Here is an 8,792-nt window from a genome sequence, read left to right as displayed (position 1 = left end):
TAATGGAGCCTACTAAGCTTATTCTAAACTAGAGTCCCAATGCATGAAATTCATGCAAGCGTGGCCTTCCTTCTCCTGGCTGTGAGCATCGGTTTCCCTGTGGCACCCAGGACCCGGGCTTCCCTCCGGCTGCCAGCAGGTTCCCTGGACCCAGGCTTCCCTCGCAGCCCCGGCTTTGTCCAGAGGTTGTATGGAAGGATGTCCAATCTAATTAGCATATTACGCTTTTATTATTATAGATGTTATATGGATGACCAAGAGGCAAGACTGCTTTGAGAGGAAATACTGCAGCTAGAATAATTAATAAAGCAAGGTATTGGTGTAATGACAAACAATTTTAGCAGTACAAAGGCACACAGTGAATCTCAGGCATGCTTGCATATTGATACACACTAGGTGTATAGTACAAGACTCTAAAATAAAGAGTAAGATGTAAGAAAATGGTGCTGTGGACAGTTGTTTCTCTATGATAAACTGAATCTCTAACTTGAAACACTTGAGAAAAATCAATCTCTTAGGATTAAATTCCTGATTCAAAAACTAAGCTTTGTAATAAAAGGCAATAAATGTGTATAAGCATTTATCTTTATGACTTTCTGTACATTCTGTAGAGGGTCTGGGGTTTGTTGGTACTGATTAAATGTTCAGTCAATGATTTAAAAAACAGCCATACAAGAACCCCTCGTTACATTGGCCCCCTGGTTGACCTCAAGTGGTTTCCAGGTTCCCTCTATGACCTGTCTCACCATTGTGACCTGTCAGCTCTGTGACCTGTTGCCAGCTTATACCCCACACGCCTGAGTTGAGGCCTCTTCAGTGTGAGGCCCCAAGAGACTCAGGGAAGGGCTCCCCAAGATCTTGTCATATTTAACTCAGACTTCGCTGTTGAGACAGAGCTCGCCACAAGGAGAACTCAGGAAGCCACCACCAAGGGACAGCAAGTACCTCCAGGGCAGGGAGAGCCAGGCTGGTGCAGGAGAGGGCAGGCAGGAGAGGGCGGGCAGGAGAGGGCGGGCGGGCAGATAAAGGGTGGGTTGGAAATGCTGCCATAGCAGGAAGGCTTTTAGGCACCAGAATAGGGGGATCTGATTTATATTTTTTAAAGATCACTCGGTGATTTGACATTTGAAATGATATTTGACATGTGTCCTGAGAGCCAGGCAGGATTTGGGCAGATGAAGACGGTGAGATGTGCTTCAGGTGCAGACAGTGGACACAGCCTGGAGCAGGACAGATGAACACTGGGGACCAGAGCACATGCCTCTCAGAGCCTGTGAGTGATGGGACAGGGCAGGGAAACAGAAGACCCTGCATGGAGGGGACAGGGCAGAGGGAGAGGGTACCTTCCATGGAGGGCAGAGTAGGGGAGACAGGGAAGCCTCCATGGAGAGGGCAGGGCAGGGAGGACAGGGGACCCTCCATGGAGGGGACAGGCAGGGAGGAGAGGGGACCCTCCATGGAGGGGACAGGCAGGGAGGAGAGGGGACCCTCCATGGAGGGGACAGGCAAGGAGGACAGGGGACCCTCCATGGAGGGGACAGGCAGGGAGGAGAGGGGACCCTCCATGGAGGGGACAGGCAGGGAGGAGAGGGGACCCTCCATGGAGGGGACAGGCAGGGAGGAGAGGGGACCCTCCATAGAGGAGACAGGCAGGGAGGAGAGGGGACCCTCCATGGAGGGGACAGGGCAGTGAGGAGAGGGGACCCTCCATGGAGGGGACAGGCAGGGAGGAGAGGAGACCCTCCATGGAGGGTACAGGGCAGTGAGGACAGAGAACCCTCCATGGAGGGTACAGGCAGGGAGTAGAGGGGACCCTCCATGGAGAGGACAGGCAGGAAGGAGAGGGGATCCTCCATGGAGGGGACACTCAGGGAGGAGAGGGGACCCTCCATGGAGGGGACACTCAGGGAGGAGAGGGGACCCTCCATGGAGGGGACAAGCAGGGAGGAGAGGGGGACCCTCCATGGAGGGGACACGCAGGGAGGAGAGGGGACCCCTCCATGGAGAGGACAGGCAGGGAGGAGAGGGGACCCTCCATGGAGGGGACAGGCAGGGAGGAGAGGGGAAACCTCCATGGAGAGGACAGGCAGGGAGGAGAGGGGAACCCTCCATGGAGAGGACAGGCAGGGAGGAGAGGGGACCCTCCATGGAGGGGACAGGCAGGGAGGAGAGGGGACCCTCCATGGAGGGGACAGGCAGGGAGGAGAGTGGACCCTCCATGGAGTGTCAGGGCAGGGGGGAAGGGAACCCTCCATGGAGGGGGCAGGGTAGGGAGGGCAGGGAAACCGCCATGGAGGAGAGAGGGAAGGGAGGAGAGGAGACCCTCCATGAGGGAGGAAGGGAGGAGAGGGGACCCTCAAAGGAGAGTAGAGGGGAGGGTAGAGAGGGAATCCTCCATGGAGGGGGCAGGGTAGGGAGGGCAGGGAAACCTCCATGGAGGAGAGAGGGAAGGGACGAGAGAGGATCCTCCATGGAGAGCAGGGGGCAGGGAGGAGAGGAGACCCTCCATGGAGGTAGCAGGGCAGGGCAGAGGTATAGAGAACCCTCCATGGAGGGGACAGTTAGGGAGAGAGGGGACCCTTCATCAAGGGGCAGGGCAGGGTGGAGAGGGGACCCTCCATATAGGGGGCAGAGCAGGGAGGAGAGGCTACTCTCCATGGAGGGGGGAGGGAAGAGAGGGGACCCTCCATGGAGGGGAGAGAGCAAGGAGGAGAGTGGACACTCCATGGTGGAGGCAGGGCAGGGAGGAGAGAAGACCCTTCATGGAGGGGGAAGGGCAGAGGGATATGGAATCCTCCATGGAGGGAACTGGTTAGGAGAGGGGACCCTTCATGGAGGGGGAAGGACAGGGAGGAGAGGGAACCCTCCAAGGAGGGGGAAGGGAGGATAGATAACCCACCATGGAAGGGGCAGGGAAGGGAGGAGAGGGGAGCCTTCATGGAGGGGGTAGGGCAGGGAGGGGTGGGAACCCTCCATGGAAGGAGCAAGGAGGAGACGGGACCCTCCATGGAGGGGGAAGAAAGGAGAGAGGACACTCCATGGATGGGGCAGGGCATGAAGGAAATGGTACCCTCCATGGAGGGGATGGATCAGTGAGGAGATGGGACCCTCAATGGATGGGGCAGGGAAGGGAGAAGAGGGGAACCTTCATGGGGAGGGAAGAGAGGAGAGGGGACCCTCAATGGAGGGGTCAGGGCAGGGCAGGGCGATGGGGAATCCTCCATGGAGGGGACAGGTTAGGGAGACAGAGACCCTCCATGGAGGGGCAGGGCAGGGAGGAAAGGGGAGCCTTCATGGAAGGGGAAGTGCTGAGTTATAGGGAACCCTCCGTGGAGAGGACAGGGAAGGGGAAAAAATGGACCTCCCGTCAAGATGAGTGGGCAGGGGTACAAGGAAACCCCCCTTTGAGGTGCAGAGTATGATGGAGGGGAACCCTCCATGGAATGGTGTCAAAGGACTCTCCATGGAGGCATCATGGAGGCGTGACAGGGCATATTCCATGGAGGGCAGTCAGTAAGGAGATTTGGAACCATCCCCCCACCTTGACTGGATAAACCAGGGGAGATAAGGGAATCTCCATGGTGTTGTATGGGAAGGCATACAATGAACCCCACTTTGAGTTGACAGTACAGGTAGGAGGGTCACCTCCATGTAGGGAGACAGTGGACCCACCAGGGAGGAGAAAGGGAGGAGGGAAAGGGACACTCCAGAGAGAATAGGCAGCATTCAAGGAACTGCCTCTCTTTGAGGCGACAGGGCAGGCAGGGGATGGGGGAAGAGGACTCTCTATTGAGGGGAATGGGCAATGGGGATAGGAAACCCCCCCTTAAGGGGAAGGACAAGTGGGAGGAGGCACCTTCCATGGAGTGAGAACAGGGGTCCCTCCACAGAGGGACAGGGCAGGCAGGGGTGGGGCGTGAAGGGGGCTTTCCATGGAGGGCATTAGGTAGGGAGACAGGGAACCATCCCTTTGAGATGTTCCTTGTACCCCGGCCATTCCCCTTTCTGTAGGTTCCTCTTTTTCCCCTCCCAGTTCCCTTCATGGAGGATCACCTGTCTCCACCCCATGGAAAGTGCCCACTTCCCTCTTCCCTGTAACTCAAAGGGGGAAGCTCCCTATTCCCCTGCATATTCCCCTCCATGGAGGGTCCTCTCCCTCCCTTTCTTCCCTGACCCTCTGTGGAGTGTCCCCTGTCCTTATTTTATGGAGTGTGCACCCTCCCTTCTGCCTTGTGCCCTAAAGGGGGGTTCCTTGCCTTCCAGCCCCTACAATGCCATGGAGATTCCTGTGTCTCCCCTGGCCTATCCAGTCAAGGGGGCTGTTCCCAATCTCCCTGCTGATTCCCCTCGATGAAGGGACTCCTGTCTCCACTCCATGTCCCCTTTATGGAAGGTCCCCTGTCGTCGGTCCATGGAGGGTGCCCCCACCTTCCTGTCCTGCCCCTCAAAGGGGAGGTTCCTTGTACCCCTGCCCATTCATCTCAATGGAGAGGAAAGGGAAGGGTTGAGAGAATACCCTCCATGGAGGGAAGGGCAGAGGTGGAGGGGCACCCTCCATGGAGTGAGGACAGGGCAGAGAGGGGAAGGCACCCTCCTTGGAGAAAGAAGGGCAAGAAAAACAATGTCCTGAACCCTCCATGGAGGATGCCCTCCCCTCTGCCTGTGGAGGAAAATGAGCAGGGGGATAGGGCACCCCACCCTTTGAGGGGTCAGGAAAGGGTGAACAAGGGATTCTCCAGGGATAGAGCAGTGCAGGGAGCACAGGGACCCTCCATGCAGGGAACAGAGCAGAGGAAACAGGGGACCATCCATGGCGGAGAATGGGCAGGAGATAAAGAACCTCCATTTGAAGGGGCAGAGAAGCAGTGCCAGGGGGACCAGGACAGGGGTTTCCTGTGCCCCTGCACTTTCCCCTCCATGGATGGCTCCCTGTCCTCCATGTCTTGCTCCTGCCATGGACAGTCCATTTCACCCTTTCCTTGCCCCCTCAAAGGGGGGATCCCTATCCCTCTGCCATGTCCCTCCACAGAAGGTCTTCTCTCCCCACTCCATGGAGGGGTACCTCTCCCCCATCTCTGTCCCCACAAGGGGGTGTGGATAAGGGACTCTCCACTGAAGCAACAGGGCAGGGAAAAGAAGACCTTCGTGGCTGTGTCTGGGCAGGGAGGACAGTGGACCCTGCTTGGTAACGACAGGGTGCCATCCATGGATGGGATAGGGCAGGAGGGCCAGGGCAAAAGGGACAGGAGTTGGGGACACTGACCCCTCCATGGATGGTCCCCTGTCCTTACCAAGAAGGGTCCACTCTCCCCCATGCCCTGTCACAGCCACGAAGGGTCTTCCTTTTTTTTTTTTTTTAAGGGGAGAAGGATGATTTTTTATTTTTATTTTTTTAATATATTTTATTGGTTTTTTTCCAGAGAGGAAGGGAGAGGGATAGAGAGTTAGAAAAATCAATGAGAGAGAAACATCGATCAGCTGCCTCCTGCACACTCCCTACTGGGGACGTACCCTCAACCAAGGTACATGCCCTTGACTGGAATTGAACCTGGGACCCTTGAGTCCATAGGCTGACGCTCCAGCCACTGAGCCAAACCGGTTAGGGCAGAGGTCTTTCTTTTCCCTGTCCTGTTGCTTCAATGGAAAGTCTCCTATCCACACTTTTGCATCCCTGCCCCTTCCCAAGGTCTCCTGTCCCCACTGCCCACCCCCTCTCATGGTGCCCTGTCCTCCAGGCCTCCCTTCCCATGGAGGGGCCCCTGTATCCCCTGCTCTGACCACTCTGTGGTTGGTCCCCTTTCCCCTCTGCCTTTTCCCTCCATGCAGGGTCTTCTGTTTCCCTGTCCTGACCCCTCACACACAGGCATCTGAGGGGCATATGCTCTGGTCTGTCCAGTGTTCATCTCTCCTGCCTCCAGGCTGTGGCCACTGTCTGTACCTGAAGCACATTCTCACCCTCTTCATCTGTCTAAATCCTACCCGAGCCCTCAGGACACATCTCAAATATCATTTCAAATGTCAAATCACAAGCAGGGGAAGGGGGGTGGGGGGAGGGGGGTGGGGAGTGGGGGGTGGGGGGTGCGGGGTGAAGGGTGGTAGATATGGGTTGGGGGGTTGGGAGTGGGGGTTGGGGCTGGTGGGTGGTGGGTGGGGGCTGGGTGGTGTGGGATGTGGGGTGGCGGGTGGGGGCTGGGGTGTGGTGTGTAGGTAGCAGGAGGGGCTGGTGACTGTGGAGTGGCAGTGGGTGCTGGTGGTATGGGGTGTGGGGTGGCAGGTGGGGGTGGCGTGTTTGGATTAGTGGATAGGGTTGGCGGGTAAAGGGTGGGAGAAGGAAAAGGAGGGAATAGGGGCAATTAATGGTGATAGAAGGAGACTTGACTTGAAGGCAGTGGGCACACAATGCGATATACAAACGATGCATTATAGAATGGCACACCTGACCTATGCAATTTTATTAATGAATGTCACCCAAATAAGTTTGATTAAAAATAAATAAAAGGTGGGTCTATTGAGGGTGATTAGGTTATGAGGGTGGAGCCCGCATGAATAGGATTAATATCCTTTTAAAAGATCCCCCAATGCTAGACTTATCAGCGGTTCACTCTATATGTTATATTTATGTCAAACCACTATTATATACACTGGAAACTAATATTGAATGTCATCTCTAATTGAAAAAAACTAAATTAGTAAAATAATTTTTAATAAAAATAAAAATGCAAATCAGAGTGATCTTTAAAAAATATAAATCAGATCAGTAAAGTCGGTGCCTAAAAGCCTTAAGCGCTCCAGCAGGGGTCAGCTCTCCAGACAGCATCATGCCTGTGAGGGTGTGACACTGCTGGGAGAGGAATGCCCTGTCTTCTTCCTCCAGTTGCCCCCTTCACTGCTCTGGTGACATGTGGCACTGGTGCAGGCAGAACTGTGCTTCCATGAGAGTGAGCTAAGCATCACTTTGGTTGCTTTGTTCTAGTGAAGGTGCAGACACAGAAAAAACATTTTAAAAAATCTTAATGGTTCTAATAGCATTTCAACCCACCCAAGGGACCTGTAACTGCCATTTTCTGCCCCCCAGCCAGCCTGGCTCACTCAGCCTTGAGGAAAGAAGGCAGGGTTGGTGCTGCTCAGGCTGCCATTGAACATGCATCTGGTCAGACATCTGAAGAGAACTGCAGTTATCTTAGGATGGAAATGGAGGGTCGCATCTGCTGGGATCAGGCACACAGGAGGGGACTAAACTGTGTGGGAAATAGTGACCGGGTCAGAGCTGCATGACCCTGCCATGCTCTCACTCTCCAGCTGCAACCAGGGGTCCATGAATAGTCCACAGCAGGAAGCAGCTCCATGGCCTCTGACAATCCACTGACCCTCTGCAAAGTCCTTTGCTCACATGGCTGATGTCAGAATATACATCCCTGCCAACCTAAGTCTTGCCATGAGGACTGTTTGGACCTTTTAATTCTACTCTTACAAGAAAGCCAGGTCTGAGTCTCTTGTACACTGCTCAAAGGTGTGTGAGGACCCAGTAGATGGCAGCTAGACCTGGTATACCATGGGGCATTTGCTGAGTGGCCTCAGTCCCTGCACAGTCACCAAGTTTAAACCTGTATCAATCTGATGACCAATGCTCGTCCCTTCCTGAGGACTCACTGAGAAACCACCTCATGCAACTTGAGTCCCGCCAGAGGCTCTTTGAGTGACCAAGACTAACAGGCACCCGCATGTGGAGGTCGGCAGAGGCAGAACAAAGGGGAAACTTGGGATTTTTGCAGACCTTCCCTCATCCAGTTCAGGTAAAAGGCAGTCTTGGTGCACTGCTTTGACCTTCCTGCTCTCAGTATGAACCAGCAGAGGCAGCCACACACTGTGAGTTGTTTTCAGCTCCAAATAGAGTTCCCATGGCCAGCCACAGGAAGCATCTGACATTGGCCAGCACCAGAGTCCCTCTCACTTGCATGCAGTTCAACCCACACAGGGGCCAACTGCAGATGACATCAGAGCATGATCCAGTTGCTTCGCAAGCAGCATATCCAAGGGAGATCTTACAGGACAGCAGAACCTGCTGAGGTGAATTCTGCTCCATGTGGACAGCACCTGTGCAGCAGCTCATTCAATGTGCTCAGGGGTGATCCTCACAGTCTGCCACCTGGAAAGTCAACCACGTACATAAATAGGCCAATAGCAATATATAGACTCAACTCTAACAGGAGACCATAGAACACACACAAGGGACATTCTTGGAACACTCAGCTCTGGAAAAAAGAAGACTGTGACAATAGGTCCCTCAGGACAGCTACTACATAAGGCCACACTACCAAGATTGGGTGTCTAATAGTCTAATACATAGATATATAACCACCCAAATAGCCAAATGGGTAGACAAAGAAAAATGTTCCCCATTAAAGTACATCAGACACCTTCAAAAAAAATTAGTGAAGTAAAGGAAAGTAACCTACCAGAAACAGAATTTAAAAAAATGCTTATAAGGATCCTAAATGAACTTCGAAGAAGAATGGATGAAATCAATAAGAACTTCAATAAAGAGATAGTAAGCATGAAAAATAAGTTAGGAATAAAGGATACAATGTCTGAAATGAATAGTACACTAGAAATCATGGGCAACTGAATGAAGCAGAGGATTGAATCTGTTTGGAAGACAAGGTGGCAGAAGACAATCAGAGAAGAAAAAAAAAATTAAAAATGAGGACTGTTTAAGGGATCTTTGGGACAAAATTAATCCTAACAACATGAATTGCATCAAATGAGTACAATAAGGAGAAAAGAAAGAGCAA

The 8,792-nt window shown here is 53.4% G+C and overlaps 1 non-coding gene across 1 annotated transcript; it reads left to right on the top strand.

Moving 5' to 3' along the window:
* The first annotated feature begins 6,787 nt into the window (after nucleotides 1–6,787).
* LOC132214051 (small nucleolar RNA SNORA74) lies at nucleotides 6,788–6,989 on the top strand. The gene has a single exon (XR_009448150.1). It is a non-coding gene; the product is annotated as a small nucleolar RNA SNORA74 (small nucleolar RNA).
* Nucleotides 6,990–8,792: the final 1,803 nt, after the last annotated feature.

This window comes from Myotis daubentonii, chromosome 12 (genome assembly GCF_963259705.1).
Source record: "Myotis daubentonii chromosome 12, mMyoDau2.1, whole genome shotgun sequence".
Classification (NCBI taxonomy): domain Eukaryota; kingdom Metazoa; phylum Chordata; class Mammalia; order Chiroptera; family Vespertilionidae; genus Myotis; species Myotis daubentonii.
Note: the sequence above shows the minus strand (reverse complement) of the source record. Positions and strands in the feature narration are given on the sequence as shown.